Consider the following 17,536-nt stretch of genomic DNA (forward strand, 5'->3'; position numbering starts at 1 on the left):
TGGGTCCCCCCAGCCACTGGGCGGCTTCCAACAAAACACGAAAATACAATAATCTATTAAACGTTAAAAGCTTCCCTAAACAGGGCTGCCTGCAGATGTCTTCTAAAAGTTTGGTAGTTATTTTCATCTTTGACATCTGGTGGTAGGGCGTTCCGCAGGGCGGGCGCCACCACCGAGAAGGCCCTCTGCCTGGTTCCCTGTAACTTGGCTTCTCGCAGTGAGGGAACCGCCAGAAGGCCCTCGGCGCTGGACCTCAGTGTCCAGGCAGAACGATGGGGGTGGAAACGCTCTTATTGGCTCCCTGCTCCAACCTGTTACGTTGGCATACTTTAAAACTGACCTTTTTGCCTCTTTGTGGAAGCTCTCTAGCTCTGGTAGCTTGCAGGGGTGCCAACTTGCCCCCAGGATTGTGGGTGTCTGGATCCCCAACATGCAGGCATGGGTGTGTGACATTGCATGTTTATGTTATAGTGGCTGCTGCCAGCTCCTCTTCCTCCTCCTCACTGCAGCCAGCGAGGCACCCTTTTCCATGGGGAGATGCTCAGACTTGAGTCCCCCCCACCCGAAAACGGTGCCTTGCTCGGTGGTTGTGGAGGGCGAAGCTGAACTGCTACTCTCTCAGAGGCAACGTTGCTGCTGCTTGCTGGCTTTTCTCATTGACTTTGTAGGTGCCCAGTCTTCACAATTATATTATTGTGGGTGCCCAAGCACTCACAGCCCCCTGGAATTGGCTTCTATGGTAGCTTGCAGTGGTGAAGATTACATAATTCACGTGGCAGGTGCATAAGTCTGCACACACACACACACAGGCCAAGGTGAAGGTACAAAACAGACCAAACAGAAGTGTGGGGTGAAAAAGGCCGCACCTTTATTGTCTAGAATGATGTAAGTGGGGTTGGCATTGCAATGGAGCTTTAATAATAATAATAATAATAATAATAATAATAATAATAATAATAATAATTTGTATACCGCACAATACTTGCAGATCTCAGGGTGGCTCACAACATAAAATCACGGTAAAAATGCATAATAAAAACTTCAAAAGAGCAACCCAAGAGTGGTTATTATTATCATTATAAATTCTAAATTATTATTATTAATTAAATTTGTATACCGACCTTCATTCATAGATTTCAGGGCTGTTCATGTTGCCTGAGTTGTTGTTGCCATGGATATTTGCTTACATATGATAGCAATCACTGTTGTTATCCAAGTGATCCTGTATGATTCATCCATTCAGAAAATCCTATCTGGAAATTCTACCTGCTTCAGTCAGTTAGCGTCCAAAATATTTACTCAGGATAATTAACAACAGGGTGGAGAGTAAAGGAAAATCCCATCTGTGCAACTCCACAAGATTTCCTGAATTAAATGAAATTGGATTTTTCTAGCAGGGTGTAGACAGAGAAGAGAAATCAGTGACTTTTTATTTAGGTCATTGAAGTATTGTAAGATAAATGAACTCAGTGTGGATGCATGGTCACCTGCAATAGTCACACATAGGATTCCATTCCATTTGAACACTGTTCCTATTATGTGGAAGCAGGGCTTTTTGTTCAGGGGGAACCCACAGGAACTCAGTTCCGGCACCTCTCAGGTGGGCACCATTGCCATTCTAAGAGAATGAGGGAGATGTTCATGGTGAGTTCTGGTGCCTCTTAACTGTGGAAGCCTACAGGGAAGCAACTAATGAGCATCTAAAGGTGGAGCCAACTTCATATATATATATATATATATATATATATATATATATATATATTACATTTTGGAATATTTGTTTAAACAACCTTAAACCAATGACTTCCCTTCTTCTCTTTCCGTGGTTCAGTTTGCATACCATACACCCCTGCATATTCTATGTAAGCTAAACCATTCAGTATTCCATTGTTACATCCATCAAAACTTATTTACGCTGTTGAATTTATCTTAATGCTGCCAGCATTTTTAAGTATACACAATTTTCACCCATATATTCCATAGGCATATGTGCTTCTCATTCTCTTCCATAGCTGTCAACTTTTCCCTTTTCTTGCAAGGAATCCTATTCGGAATAAGGGAATTTCCCTTAAAAAAAAGGAAACATTGACAGCTATGTTCTCTTCTTCTATATGTTAAATCTGATAGCTGCGCATATTCCACCAGTTTAAGTTGCCATTCTTCCTTGGTTGGAACCTCGCTCATTTTCCATTTTGGGACTAACGAAACACGGGCCGCAGTGGTGGCATACATAAATAAACTTTTTTTGACACCTGGGAATTTCTGCCTGAATTATCCCCAACAGAAAGGACTCTGGTGTTTTTTTGGGGGGAGCAGGCCAGGAGCACAGTCCCACCTTCCAGTAATTTCATGCACCATTTGGGCAGATGAGATTTATGTTTATTTATGTTGCAACATTTACCACCCACCTCTTTGCCCGACAACAGCCCCTCCTTCGAAGATGGTCATTATTAAATGAAAACTTATACGCACTAATAAGATACTTTTCGAAGATGACTTATGAAGGCTGTTGGGGTGAAGGGATGCACCAGTGTTGGGAAAATGTCCTTTTCCTAGGACCTCAGAGCAGACCCAGGAAGTAGGCGATGCCACACTGAAGAACAGATTCCTTTACAAGGGCAGAGGAAACACTGTGTGGCACTTAGAGGCTTGCACACATAGCAGGAGCATCACCCTGGTTATTCATCACACAGAGAAGAAGAAAAATGGTGTTGCAACTTGTTTATTTATTTCATAAAATGTATACACCGCTTGACTGTAAGGAGAAACTTCAGTGCATTTTACAAAGAGTTGTTCAGAGGTGCTTCTGGGGCTCAGATTTTTCTGAACAGATTGTTTCTGAATATAAGGAACTTGCAAGTTTTCCAAGCTCCTGGAAAAGGAAGATTGTAGTCGGAAACATATGCAGAGTCTATGTAACAGCCTTGTCTCAGTAAGGGCTGGAACCTGCCCTCCTAATTCTTTATGTTCTCCATGGCACTTTCCCCTCTGCCTGCACAGTGCTTGCAAAGCTGCGGGGTCCACAGAGTGACCATTTGTGGACGGAAGTTTGTGCTTTCTAGATTCTCTCTGTTATTTTTTTAAAAAACTATTTTCTTTTTTTCTTTTTAAAGTCCTTTCTCTCACTTTCAGCAACTTCGCTTTGGGATTCAAGGCTGTTTCTTTCCTCATAACAGGGACCTTGGGACGTGTTTGTGGTTTGCAAAGAGATCTTATGACAGCGCTGGGAGTCTAGGAACCTCTGGCTTCTATTTTTTTCCTTGGAAGTCAACCCAGTTGGAGGTTTTCAAGTCACCGTTGAGAGCAGACATGGCTAGAAGGAACTGGCTTTTCATCGAGTCATTCTCCATTTCATCAAGCGGCTATGGGGAATTCCCCATCTTCTGACCTCATCCCATCCCCCAGGAAATGATAGCAAGTCAACTGCCTTACTGGGTTATTAGGAATCTAAATTAGATGAGAATTACAAGGAACTTTGCATACTACAATGTATAAATAACAAAGGTGGAGTCCAGCTTATACCCTTGTGCAGAAATAGGGAGCCCATGCCCCTCAGCTGTAGCTGAACTTATAATAAGAATAATAATACAGGCAGCCCTGTATCAGGAGGATTAAACACTTGATGTTTTTATTATGTTTTTAGATATGCCATAAGCCACCCAGAATGGCTTGGGAAACCCAGCCAAATGGGTGAGGTATAAATACAACAACTATTATTATTATTATCCCACCCAGCCACTCTGGGCAGCTTCAACTCCCTGACCATTGGCCAAGTGCCACCTCAGGGCTGATAAAGGGGGCCCGCTTATGCCTTATAAAAAATGAGGAAATGTGTCACCAGACAAAGATGATACTGATTTGCATAAAATTGCATATAGGTGCAAGTTTAGAAATTTAAATTGAAAAAGGTAGGTAAAAAGGTAAAGGACCCCTGGACTAAGGTTAACAGATTTTTTTCAATGAATCTGAGGCCACTTTTCAACTTCAATGGATTTTCTATGGGGACTGATTTGTAAATCTGGGGACTGTCCCCGGGAAATGGGGATGTCTGGTAACCTTACCCTGGACGGTTAAGTCCAGTTAAAGGCGACTATGGGGTTGTGGTGCTCATCTCGCTTTCAGGCCAAGGGAGCCGGCGTTTGTCCACAGACAGCATTCCGGTCATGTGGCCAGCAGGACTAAACTGCTTCTGGCACAACAGGACACCGTGACGGAAGCCAGAGCGCATGGAAACACCGTTTACCTTCCTGCCACAGTGGTACCTATTTATCTACTTGCACTGGTGTGCTTTTCAACTGCTGGTTGGCAGAAGCTGGAACAGAGCAACGGGAGCTCACTCTGTTGTGGGGATTCGAACCGCCAGCCTTCTGATCAGGAAGCCCAAGAGGCTCAGTGGTTTAGACCACAGTGCTACCTGCTCCCCTATTAAATTGAGAAGCATTACACCTTGCTCTAGTGGGGAAGACTGGGAGCAGGTGATCCATGTCCCTGCTCAATCTGCTGTGCAGGTGAGGACTCTGTTGATAGGCTACTTCATGGTCCCTGCTCCTCTTCCTTCTTAGGGCTCTTTCTCCTTCGAACAGACAGCCCTTCAAATAGAGGACGTCTTCAAATAGAAGCCTGTCCTCCATAGACTGATAGGACTTGGAGCCCAACACCTTATGAGGGGCTACAGGCACACCACCCCTAATCTAGATGGAGCATCATTTGTTAGCTATGTATGGAAGCCCACTAGAGCCTTCATACACTTCCTGCTCCCTGTTTGGAACAAGCACTTAGCAGGTCACTAAGTATACCTGGCAGGTTGCAAACACTGTGGAGGCCTGGTGTTGGCACTGGACATGAGTAAGCCTAGCATCTGGGCCCTGGATGGCTTTCAAAGTCATCAAGTAGTTCAAACATTTTGCAGCTTGACCAGTATTCCTGTGCAACTGTATGTTGGGATAAAAACCAGGCATTTATTCAGAATGTCAAACAGAACTTCAAATAGCACTTTTTCTGTGTGGGTCTAGTAGACAAGTAGCCATGCCATGAGTGATACCTCCTTAGTATTTATGAGTCTGTGGTTGAGTGGCTGGGCTATAAAGTATATTCTTGTATGAGAGCCTTCCAGAGCTATAGAGACTGGTTTCAGACCCTAGAAGAGCAACACTGGGGTTCTCCTTTCTCTCATGGATGGACTGTGAGCTCCCCATTCCACCCATAAATCAAGAACCAGGCATGGACCTTTTCCCCAGAGAATTTTGCTTTCGGAAAGGTAAAGAGATGGGCATCAGTATCACCGTCAAAAAATGCTACCAGGCCCTCCGAGTAGTCCAGGGAAACACGGATCCTACTTGGGTGATGGCATAAGGACAAATTTGTCCTAGGATTGTCAGTAATTGACTGGTACTGCCCATCAATACGCTGTACCGCCCAGTACCCCCCCTCTGGTGCAAGGAGAATTGCCCCATTTCTGTTTGCATCCTCCCTCACGATTCCCACACCCCACCAACTGCCCCCTTCCACCACTTCTACTTCCCAGCAAAATTTTCCCGAGTTGATGCCCTGATGACTTAGGACGCTGGCCATCACGTCATATCTCAAGGGACCAGCAGACACATTTTGCTTCATGCCTCTCCATTTCACACTCTTCAGATCTTCGGATACGTAGAGCTGGGGATGAGCTGTGCTTGGATCCAGAGTCAGATTTGCTGTGAAGAAAAGAGCGGAGAGAGGGAAAGGAGTCATAACCCATTGCACGTTGGCTTGCTTTTATCAGCCATTTAAGAAATTATTATTATTATTATTATCAGCCCTCCAGTTAGAGGTCAACATGAATTTACGTTTATCACTCTTAAGCTGCTGGTGGTGGTGGGTGGGGGAGGGAACCCACTTTATTAACAGTCCTGGAAGCAGGTAATAATCAGGTCATAATTAATTCAGATTTTTATGAAAGAGATACTAGGTTCTCTAATATAAAATAAAAGTGGGACATGCAACCATCTGTTTCAGTGTGCAGATGTCCTGTTCTGGGTTGCAATCAGCCAGTCAGTATTCTGTGTCCACTGAGCAAGCAGTGCCAGATTTACGTATAAGCTAAACAAGCTATAACTTAGGGCCCCACTCTCTTGGGGGCCCCAAAGAAAATTAAAGGAAAAAACAACTGGATGTACATTTCCAAAATATAAGATAAAAAAATAAAACCTACATACAGCAACTGTGTTTTGTGTTGTGTAGGCCCCCTATTGGGTCCATAAATTACCATATAGCATATATTCAACACAAAAAACAGTCACAATTTGTCGTTGGCAAAGGACAGCTGGACATATAAAGGGCCCCATCACCTTCAGTAGCTTAGGGCCCATCAAACCTAAATCTGGCCCTGCTCAGGTCTCATTATTTTATTTTTTGTTCCCCTACTTGGAGTTCCCCCAAGCCTGTTGATACTTCCCTCTTGTGCATGGATGGTTTTGTGACATTATGGTGTACATTTGGAGTATGTTATTAGCCTAAAGGATGGTTAAAGGCTATAGTTTATAATGTAAGACAACAGTCATACAGAGAACATATAGTGGGACGGGGTGGGTGGGGCTTCAGTAGTAAAACATTAGGCTTCAAATAACTTGATTTGTTCTCTCCCCTCCCCCTAAGCTTTGAACTCCAGGAGGTCTGACTACCACTACCAATGTTAAGACTAGGGGCTCGTCCATACTGGGATGTTTCTGAATGGAGGAGGGTAGCCTTTTCAGGAAGTCTATTTCAGGTTCACTTAGTTTCTCATTTTCCTAATCATGTTCTGCAAAATCAGTCTGCAAATTTCTTAAAAACGAAACAAGACAAGTCATCGTGAAAATTCAAAAGTGAATTTCTCCTGATATACACATAGTTTTGTGTGCAATTTTGCCTATTCTACACAACTTTGCAAAGCAACTCTCCCTAATATAACACATTTTTCTGTTTGTTTGTTTGTTTGTTTGTTTGTTTGTTTGCTAATGTATGTATTTTTATACACATAACTTTGCAGGAAAACTGCATTGCAAACTTCAGAGAAATGTAAATTTGAAGGACGGCTGTATTTTGGTTTGCATATTGCTTTGGAAAGTTTGCCTTTGAATCCAAACAGAATTCAATTTCTCCTTCACCTCCTAGTGGTGACCAAAACTTTGAACCTGCTTTTTAAAATAATTTTTATTCTGTCATCATGGGCAGCTGCCTCTGCCCTAAATGATATGAATCTCTTCATGCCTTCCCCACTTCGTCCCATTTTGAATTTTGCCCAGAATGCTCTCTCCAACCCAGGGGAATCCAAAACAGGTAAAAAGAAGAAAACTCCTACCTTACATATCTAGGGGATACTAGCCTAATTTCTAATGTTAAGTGGCAATTCAGGGCTGATTCACATTGCCATTTGCCGTGCTGCTTTCTCCCAGGAAAACCTGTGGTGTAGCACAAAATCAGAACTAATGGGAACCGGGTTTTCTTCAGGTTGCTGTTTGTTCTGATTTAGCACTAAAGAGTGGGGGGAGGCAGCAGGGCAGAGGCAGAACTGCTTGGACCCATGGGAAACACAGAAAACCACTTCTTTTCTAGGCAAAGGGCAAGTTGAAGTGTGAGTGAGCCCTCAGTCACCGGAGGAAAACACCTGTAAGAAAAAGCAGAGGGACAAGCCTTGCTTTACTATCAACTTTCAGACTCAGGCTTCTATTCTCTGCATACTTATCTGGTAAGCCATGCTGAACACGGTGGGACTTTTTGAGTAACTATGCATGAAGTTTTGAGTAACTATGCATGAAGTTGCACTGTCAGTGACTTTCAGTAAGTCATGAGGCTACTTTGGGCTCAGTTTAACTTCCACATTTTGTAGAGCTTTTAAACCAACAACAAAGAGAAGCAAATGTGTAGTTCAGGGCTGGGGGTTACCTGTTGTGCGCGTCTTATCCGAGCTGCAAGGGACACATCTTTTCAGGCAACTCCGGATCTGGTTGTGTGGAGGTTTGTTGGCAAAAACGTCCTGAGAAGCTTAGAAAACAGTTCAACTTTAGAGAATTCCCATCTGTTTACAATGTTCGTAATTTGCTCTCATTGAGAGAGTTTTGTCGAAAACTCATTATTGGCGGAATCTGTATTTATTGTTTTTTCTTCTTCTTAATCCTTTATTATTTTATTCACATAATATACATTCTTTACAACAAACAACTCCAAAATAAACAGACAACTCCAAAATAAAATCTTATGTAACAAAACCATAAGTCTCGTGTTTTCATTTACACTGATCTCCTCCCTGATACCTTTACTTGATATTTCTTGCTGCTTTCCTTATAGAATCTTTATGAAAATTTAAATCTCTTAAATCCTATACCAGTCTTTAGCAATTTCAATTAATCCCTTCACCTCCCTCCCCCACAGCCCAGTACTTCCATTCACCCGTGTGTGATCTTCTTTACCTACTATTATTTTTATTATTGTTGCGTTACTCACTTTATTTGTTATTCCATCCTCAATATATTATTATCCTATCTCCTTGCGCCTTTTAAACTTTTGCATTGTATTTATTGTTGCTGCTTTGAGTTGTGGGGTAGAAGAGACAATCCCCCAATGTTTAACAGTAAAAAATTCAACACTAAGGGCTGCACCCAATGTTAGTCAGAGTAGACTTTTTGAAATTAATGCATATGATTTGCTAAGTTCCATTAATTTCAATGGCTCTCCTCTGATTAGAAATCAGTTAGAGACAACCCTAAATTTGATTGGCTTTCCTGTCTATGTGGGGATTAGGGATAAGTTTGCTCCATTTCAGCTTTACTGGCATTCAATCATATTGTTGTATGAGGATGATAACAAAGGAATGAAGAAAGAAAGAAAAATCTGAATTTTGATTTAGTATGTATTTCCCCTGAAACAGACAATTGCTTTTCAAGCATTCCCCTAGAAAATATGCATTATAATAGTAAGGTAAAAGGTAAAGGACCCCTGGACAGTTAAATCCAGTCAAAGGCGACTATGGGGTCACGGAGCTCATCTTACTTTCAGGCCGAGGGAACCAGCGTTTGTCCACAGACAGCTTTCCGGGTCATGTGGCCAGCAGGACTGAACCGCTTCTGGTGCAACGGGACACTGTGACGGATGCCAAAGCGCACAGAAAGGCCTTTTACCTTCCCGCCACAGCGGTACCTATTTATCTACTCACACTGGCATGCTTTAAAACTGCTAGGTTGGCAGGAGCTGGGACAGAGCAATGGGAGCTCATCCTGTCGCAGGGATTTGAACCTCTGACCTTCTGATTGGCAAGCCCAAGAGGCTCAGTGGTTTAGACCACAGCACCACCCACGTCCACAGCACCACCACAAAGATGCACTGCATAATCCAGTTACAGAAAGGTAGCCGTGTTGGTCTGCCATAGTCCAAAAAAAAAAAAAAAAATTTTTCTTTCTTTCTTTTCAGATACCTTGCTTTTTCCTGTAAGACCTATTGCAGTCGTTAAGAGCCGTCAACAGGCTCATCTCAGCTATCTGCCAACCACCCATTCCCACCACCCTTCTGAGTAATACCCCTCCCCACCTTCTCACTATATAGAAGGATCTGGCAACTTCTGTTTCAGTGTATCTGACGAAGTGTGCATGCACACGAAAGCTCATACCAAGAACTAACTTAGTTGGTCTTTAAGGTGCTACTGGAAAGAAAAAAAAATTTTTTTTTTTTTTGACTGCATAATCCAGTTTGAGCCACATAATTGCACCAGGAGGAAATGGATGTGGAACCTTCTGCATTGCTTCAGAAGTTGATGGGTTAGGAAACTGGCAGCACCATGGGTGGTGGTGAGGAAACTGACAACCCCAGAACACTTTAGGTATCTGGGCAATGGGATGAATACTATTTTTGCTCCAAAACAAAACTTCATTTTATTAATATTGGGGGGAAAGCAAGGGAGAGGTGCTTGGTTCCATTTCACATATATATCACAACTGTGTATTCATTGCATGACCCCCCCCCCCAAAAATCCCATCCCACACATAAACCTGAAAGCCTTACCTGGAATCTTCTTACTTGGAAGACTAAGAAAAATAAGAACAAGGACCAGAGCAACATTCCCTGCCAGAGCAATGCTGAAAGCGACTTTCCACCACACATTCGAGGAAGAACCTGTAACATTGAAGTTAGAGACGAAGTCCAGCGTTAGTTGCCTTGCATGAAAAGTGAGCTGAAAGTGGGGTAAAAGTAAAGGTAAAGGTAAAGAGACCCCTGACCATTAGGTCCAGTCATGGCTGACTCTGGGGTTGTGGCGCTCATCTCGCTTTATTGGCCGAGGGAGCCGGCGTACAGCTTCAGGGTCATGTGGCCAGCATGACTAAGCCGCTTCTGGCAAACCAGAGCAGTGCATGGAAATGCCGTTTACCTTCCTGCCGGAGCAGTACCTATTTATCTACTTGCACTTTGACGTGCTTTCGAACTGCTAGGTTGGCAGGAGCAGGGACCGAGCAACGGGAGCCCACCCTGTTGCGGGGATTTGAACCGCCGACCTTCTGATCGGCAAGTCCTAGGCTCTGTTGTTTAACCCACAGCACCACCCGCATCCCATGAAAGTGGGGTGGAGATGGTTATTTGTCATCTGTGAAGTTGGGAGGGAGACAATTTTCTCCTGCTTTTGGAGGGTAGGAATATAACATCGCCCCCTTGCATTTCAAACATTTTTTTAAAAAAATGAGATTCCGACGAAACATCAGGAACAACTTTCTGACAGTAAGAGCTGTTCAACGGTGGAACGGACTCCCTCTGGAGGTTGTGGAATCTCCTTCAATGGAGGCTTTTAAGCAGAGGTTGGATAGCCATCTCTCATGGATGCTTTAGCTGAGAGTCCTGCACTGCAGGGAGTTAGTCTAGAGTACCCTCGGGGTCCCTTTAAGGATAACTATGAAAAATGTTGGATGGAAGTGAAAAAGGATCTAGAAATATGGTCAAACCTGAAGCTATCATTGCTAGGCCGAATTGCTGCGATAAAGATGAATGTATTGCCAAGGATGTTGTTTTTGTTTCAAACATTGCAAATATTAGATAAAATGGAGTGTTTCAAGAAGTGGCAGAGAGATATCTCTAGATTTGTCTGGCAGGGCAAGAAACCTCGAATAAAATTTAAGATATTAACCGATGCTAAGGAAAGAGGTGGTTTGCCCTGCCAGATTTAAAACTTTATTATGAATCAGCCGCTTTTTGCTGGCTGAGAGAATGGATGCTTCTTGAGAACACTGATGTGTTGGATTTAGAAGGTTTTAACAACGTTTTTGGGTGGCATGCATATTTGTGGTATGATAAGGTCAAAGCACATAAAGCTTTTAAAAACCATATTGTCAGAAAAGCACTGTTTAATGTTTGGATAAGATATAAGGATTTGCTTGAAAATAAAACCCCAAGGTGGCTGTCACCAATGGAAGCGAAGGCTCAGAAAAAGCTCAATATGGAGGCCAAATGGCCGAAATATTGGGAAAAAATTTGGAACAAGAGGGAGACAGATTAAAACTGCAGAGTTTTGAAAAATTAAAAAATAGAGTGCGAGATTGGCTTCACTATTATCAAATAATGGAGGCATATAATTTGGATAAAAAAATTGGCTTCCAGGTGGAAAAATCAAAATTGGAAATAGAACTGTTAGATTCCAAAACTAAGAATTTGTCAAGAATGTATAACTTGCTGTTGAAATGGAATACTCAGGATGAAACGGTGAAATCTGCTATGATTAAATGGGCACAAGATGTTGGACACAACATTATGATGGCTGACTGGGAACAGTTATGGACCACAGGTATGAAGTTCACGGCATGCAATGCCTTAAGAGAGAATATAATGAAAATGATATACAGGTGGTACATGACACCAGTTAAGCTTGTGAAAAATTATCATTTGCCCGATAATAAATGTTAGAAATGTAAAGAGACTGAAGGTACATTCTTTCACCTTTGGTGGACATGCCCAAGGATTAAGGCTTTCTGGGAGATGATCTATAATGAAATGAAAAAGGTATTTAAATATACCTTTCTGAAGAAACCAGAGGCCTTTCTCCTGGGCATGGTCGGCCAATTGGTGCCAAAGAAGGACAGAACTTTCTTTATGTATGCTACAACAGCAGCAAGAATACTTATTGCAAAGAATTGGAAGACACAAGATTTACCCACTCTGGAAGAATGGCAGATGAAGGTGATGGACTATATGGAACTGGCGGAAATGACTGGCAGAATCCGAGACCAGGGAGAAGAGTCGGTGGAGGAAGATTGGAAGAAATTCAAAGTTTATTTACAGAAGCATTGTAAGATTAATGAATGTTAGAATGATGTTGGAATGAATTCATGTGATTTTAGCAGAAATGTTACGAAGATTTAGAAAAAACAGACTGTTAATTGGTGAAAAGAGGGAAAGTAAATTTATATTAATATCAAGATAAACTTACAGGACAAAAATTTGAAAAGAGGGAAAGGATTTGCTGAAATGTATAATTGACTTAGAATACAAAAAAGGGAGGTGTGAGGAGGTCGGGGAAATAAGCTAATGAAAGAAAACAAATGGGAAGATTTGCTGTATTTTTTCTTGATTTTTTTTTTGTTTAATGGATTTTATTTTTTTCTTTTTTCTTTTTGATCTTTCTTCTTTCTTTTTTGTATTTCATTTTTTTTTGTTTAAAAGGATGTTTTTCTTGATTTTTCTTTTTGTACCTTTAAAAACTTTAATAAATATTTTATAAAAAAAATAGAGTACCCTCGGGGTCCCTTTCAGCTCCACAATTCTACGAAATGTTTAAATTTTGGTTTTGCAAAGCACCCAGATCACTACGCTGCTGGGTGGGCTGTTTATACATTTAACAAACAAGCGTATCAAGCAAGCAGATGTTGATCCTGACATGCTCTTTGTCCCCCATGTGGTCCGATGGGAGGAAGTGCTCCATAATCAGGAAGAAGAAAAAGATGGAAAGCAGTAGTTTTGACACCCACCTGCAACTTCCCCCAACAAAGGTATTTGCCTGAAGACATAAGGAAATTAAGCTGTGTGCTATTACCGTATTTTTTGCTCTATAAGACTCACTTCTTCCCTCCTAAAAAGTAAGGGGAAATGTGTGTGCGTCTTATGGAGCGAATGCAGGTGGCGCAGCTATCCCAGAAGCCAGAACAGCAAGAGGGATCGCTGCTTTCGCTGCACAGTGATCCCTCTTGCTGTTCTGGCTTCTGGGATTCAGAATATTTTTTTTCTTGTTTTCCTCCTCCAAAAACTAGGTGCGTCTTATGGTCTGGTGTGTCTTATAGAGCAAAAAATACGCTATATGTTTTAAAAGCATATGAGGTGTAAACTAGACATTTCCACCACTCTTCAGTTGCTACACTATTAGGAACTAACTACTCAAGAACTCCTACTTTGAACAGTTGTGCAAGCTGGCACAGGTTACTTGGGGGATAAGCCCCATTGATTTGAGACCCTTGTTGGAAATAATGAAATAATCATGTCATTTGGTGGGACTGAGCCATGAATCATTTGAGGTGGAAAAGGAAATTTCTAAATGAGCAGGAGGCAAGTATATCTCAGAAAGACATCTCTCACACAAGTGGCAGCAAAGGTTGATCTACTTCAGGGATAGCCAATGAGATGCCACCCAGATGTTGTTGGACTACAATGCCCATTATCCCTGACTACTGATGTTGCTGGCTGGGGCTCATGGGAATTGTAGTCCGGCAACAACTGATGGACAGCTCCAATTTCTTATTAAATTGCCACCAAAGACGCAGAAACCTGACCAAAGCCAACATCCTATTGTCCACAGAAACCTTATTTGCATGCAGACTGGTTGCCCTTTTTTAAAAAACAAAAATAAAGGAGGAAGAAGTTAAAGAAGCAATGATTAAATGGTCAAAGGACTTTGGTTATACCATTCAGATGAACGCGTGGGAAAATTATGGACTAAAGACCTCAAGTTTAAAGGGGGGGGGGAACTGGATGTACATTTCCAAAATATAAGATTAGAAAACAAATAAAATAAAACCTACACACAGCAACAGTGTTTTGTGTTGTCTAAAAAGTAAAGGTAAAGGACCCCTGACAGTTAAGTCCAGTTGCAGACGACTCTGGGGTTGCGGTGTATAGCATATATTCAACACAACAATCAGTGACAGTTTGTTGTTGACAAAGGACAGCTGGACATAGAAAGGGCCCCATTACCTACAGTAGCTTAGGGCCTCATCAAACCTAAATCTGGCCCTGCGACACCACCTCATTGGAAGAAAGGTGTGCTCTAAATGCAACAAACCAACAGGCAAACAAATAAATCCCATTACGACCAAGTGAACTAGTTAGTCACAATTAAAGCCCTGTTGTAAATGCCATTTTTTGCTAGATGAGATGAAGACACACTCAAAACGTTGCCACACACACATATCAAATGCAACGCACATTCCACATTTTAACATTTAAGAGGTGTGTGTGAGAATCCAATGGAAGAAGTTCATAACAACACTTCCTAAATCTTGTTTACAAGTGATGGTTAAGTTACTGCAACCGCTGCCCTGCTTTTTTGCTTTATTTGTAAAGGTAAACTGAGAGGTTTTCCCCCCAAACAATACCTTTGGTGCACTTGGGAAGTGGTGTGGTGCGCTGTTGCTGGCTTTTCGGATCTATTTGCATATATCCATCTTCATCTTCCATCTTTCCAAGCCCTTGTTAGCTGCCGGCGCAACACTCTTTAAATAAGGAATTGGCAGTTCCTCAAGGTTCAGAAAACAGCTGGCCTGTGCAATTATGGAAAGTTACACAACCAGGCTTGCGGTTTGCCAGTTTCATTCAGCTGGAGTCTGACAAGTTTATTTCTTAGTTAAAACTTCCTGTGGGCATCGGACGTCTCTGGGCCCAAATCTGGCCTGCAGGTTCCATCTGCTTCTCCTTCCTGATCTGCTCTGGCGGAGCAGGAATTGAAGTGTGCATCACAGCAGTTGGGGAAGAAGTCAGATGACTGGATTGGGAAAGGGACTGGAGGGAGGGAGAAGCTGCGGCACCTGTACTTCCTGCTACTGATACAGAACACATGTCCAAGTTGTGAACATGCAACACGACACTGTTGGTGACGGAGCGGTCCTTGATCATGTCAGCTGCTGTACTTCCCTTTGGATATCCCTCCTTTGCAGTGACTCAAGCAACTGCAGCTACAGACTTCAGATCCTTCACCCATACAGATTATGGGCTTATCCACACTTACTTTGCCTCCAGTTTTTCCAGGCATGGTCCATGCTTCAAAGGTCTATGTCCAAGCACCTTTCCTGCCCCCCGCCCGCCCACCAGAGCTTTTCCCATAAAAACCTGCTCTCTAAAACTCAATTCGAATAAATGTCAATTTATACAGAAAGAAAAGACAGTGGAAGAAGACTGGAATTTAGATGCTATTACTATCCTAGCTGATGTGATGTTTGGAAGTGAGAGCTGGACCATAAAGAAGGCTGATCGACGAAGAATTGATGCTTTTGAATTCTGGTGTTGGAGGAGACTCTTGAGAGTCCCGTGGACTGCAAGAAGATCAAACCTCTCCATTCTGAAGGAAATCAGCCCTGAGTGCTCACTGGAAGGACAGATCCTGAAGCTGAGGCTCCAATATTTGGCCACCTCATGAGAAGAGAAGACTCCCTGGAAAAGACCCTGGTGCTGGGAAAGATGGAGGGCACAAGGAGAAGGGGACGACAGAGGACGAGATGGTTGTTCTCGAAGCTACCAGTGTTCTCGAAGCTACCAACATAAGTTTGACCAAACTGCGGGAGGCAGTGGAAGACAGGAGTGCCTGGCATGCTCTGGTCCATGGGGTCACGAAGAGTCAGACACGACTAAATGGCTAAACAACAACAACAGAGTTGGAAGGGATCCCGAGGGTCATCTAGTCCAACCCCCTGCAATGCAGGATTGTCAGCTAAAGCATCCATGACAGATGGCCATCCAGTCTCTGCTCATAAACCTCCAAAGAGGTTTGCACCCTCCTAGACTGTTTTTGGCTGGCTCAAATGTATCCTTGAACTACAATAATATTTCTTGCTCCACCCACTTTTACCCCTAGCCCCACCCACCTGTCAGGAACGAGCCAGCTCCAAGTGGAACTTTACAGCCAGCTGCAGAATACGGGAAGGAACAGAGAGGTTTAGATTTGATGCAGGCTGAGCAGAGGCCAGAGCTGCCAGCACCAACTCCCTCTGATCTTGGATGGCCGGTTACCAAGGGAACAGCTGAGAGCAGGCTGGAAGACAGGATCATGGCAATGAAAATAATAAATTGAGTTGTGGCAATAACACAACCCTGTATGCACCTGATCCCACTGTGAATGGTTCACTTTGAGAGCCATTGTTATCTGCGACTGTTGCTGTCATATTACCATGGAGGAGCTGAAGGGTGTTCACAAATTTATCTGGGCAGCCAATTTTCAGAAGGATGGATGGGGCAACTTTTGTGGCATGGAATTCCATTATGCATTCTAGGCATTGTGGAGGAATCCAGCACTGGGAAACTTAGCTGTATAGTGAATGCTCAGAGCGCTTCTGCATGAGTGAGCAGGCCCCTTCTGAACCAGCCAAGCAGGTAACAAGGGTGTGGTTGAGTTGGGTGGCTGCCTGCCTAACTGCGATTTCCTGGTAGTGCAAATGGAGGTGTGACTAGCTTAATACCAGGATCGTAAATTTTCACGGTCTGGTTCGTCGATTCATCCTTTAAACATTGCAAGATTGTAGCAGCCAACACCAAGACTTTCTTCCTCCACTCTCCCTTTATTTGGATACAATAAATTCATAGACTGCAAACACCCTCCCATCAGATATCAAGGAGATAAACAACTACTTGACATTCAGAAGACATCTGAAGGCAGCCCTGTTCAGGGAAGTTTTTAATGTGTGACATTTTAATGTATTTTTAATCTTTGTTGGAAGCCGCCCAGAGTGGCTGGGGAAATCCATCCAGATGGGTGGGGTACAAATAGTAAAGTATTATTATTATTTTTGTTGTTTTGTTGTTGTTGTTGTTGTTGTTGTTGTTGTTGTTATCTTATTCTAGGCTGCATCCACAGAAGTATAGTGTCCCAATCAAGGGAAGTCATAGTACCACTCTATTCTGCCTTGGTCAGACCACACCTGGAATGCTGTGTCCAATTCTGGGCACCACAATTTAAGAAGGATGTTGACAAGCTGGAACGTGTGCAGAGGAGGGCAACCCAGATGATCAAGGGTCTGGAAACTAAGCCTTACGGGGAACGCTTGAAGGAGCTGGGTATGTTTAGCCTGGAAAAGAGGAGACTGAGAGGAGATAGGATAGCCATCTTCAAATATTTCAAGGGCTGTCACATGGAAGATGGAGCAAGATTGTTTTCTCCTGCTTTGGAGAGACCCGAACCAATGGCTTCAAGGGACAAGAAAGGAGATTCCGATTAAACATGCAGAAAAACTTTCTGACAGGAAGAGCTGTTTGACAGCGGAACGGTCTCCCTCAGGAGGTGGTGTCCTCTCCTTCCTCAGAGGTTTTTAAGCAGAGGTTGAGGTTGGAGGGCCACCTGTCATGGCTGCTT

General features: G+C 42.9%; 1 long non-coding RNA gene across 1 annotated transcript; it reads right to left on the reverse strand.

Moving 5' to 3' along the window:
- Positions 1-4,938: 4,938 nt before the first annotated feature.
- Positions 4,939-14,950, reverse strand: LOC310757343. The gene is made up of 4 exons (XR_014545076.1): positions 14,574-14,950; positions 10,012-10,122; positions 7,903-8,001; positions 4,939-5,693 (listed from the first exon to the last, which is right to left on the reverse strand). It is a non-coding gene; the product is annotated as an uncharacterized lncRNA (long non-coding RNA).
- Positions 14,951-17,536: the final 2,586 nt, after the last annotated feature.

This window comes from Podarcis filfolensis (assembly GCF_964270895.1).
Source record: "Podarcis filfolensis genome assembly, chromosome: 2".
NCBI lineage: Eukaryota > Metazoa > Chordata > Lepidosauria > Squamata > Lacertidae > Podarcis > Podarcis filfolensis.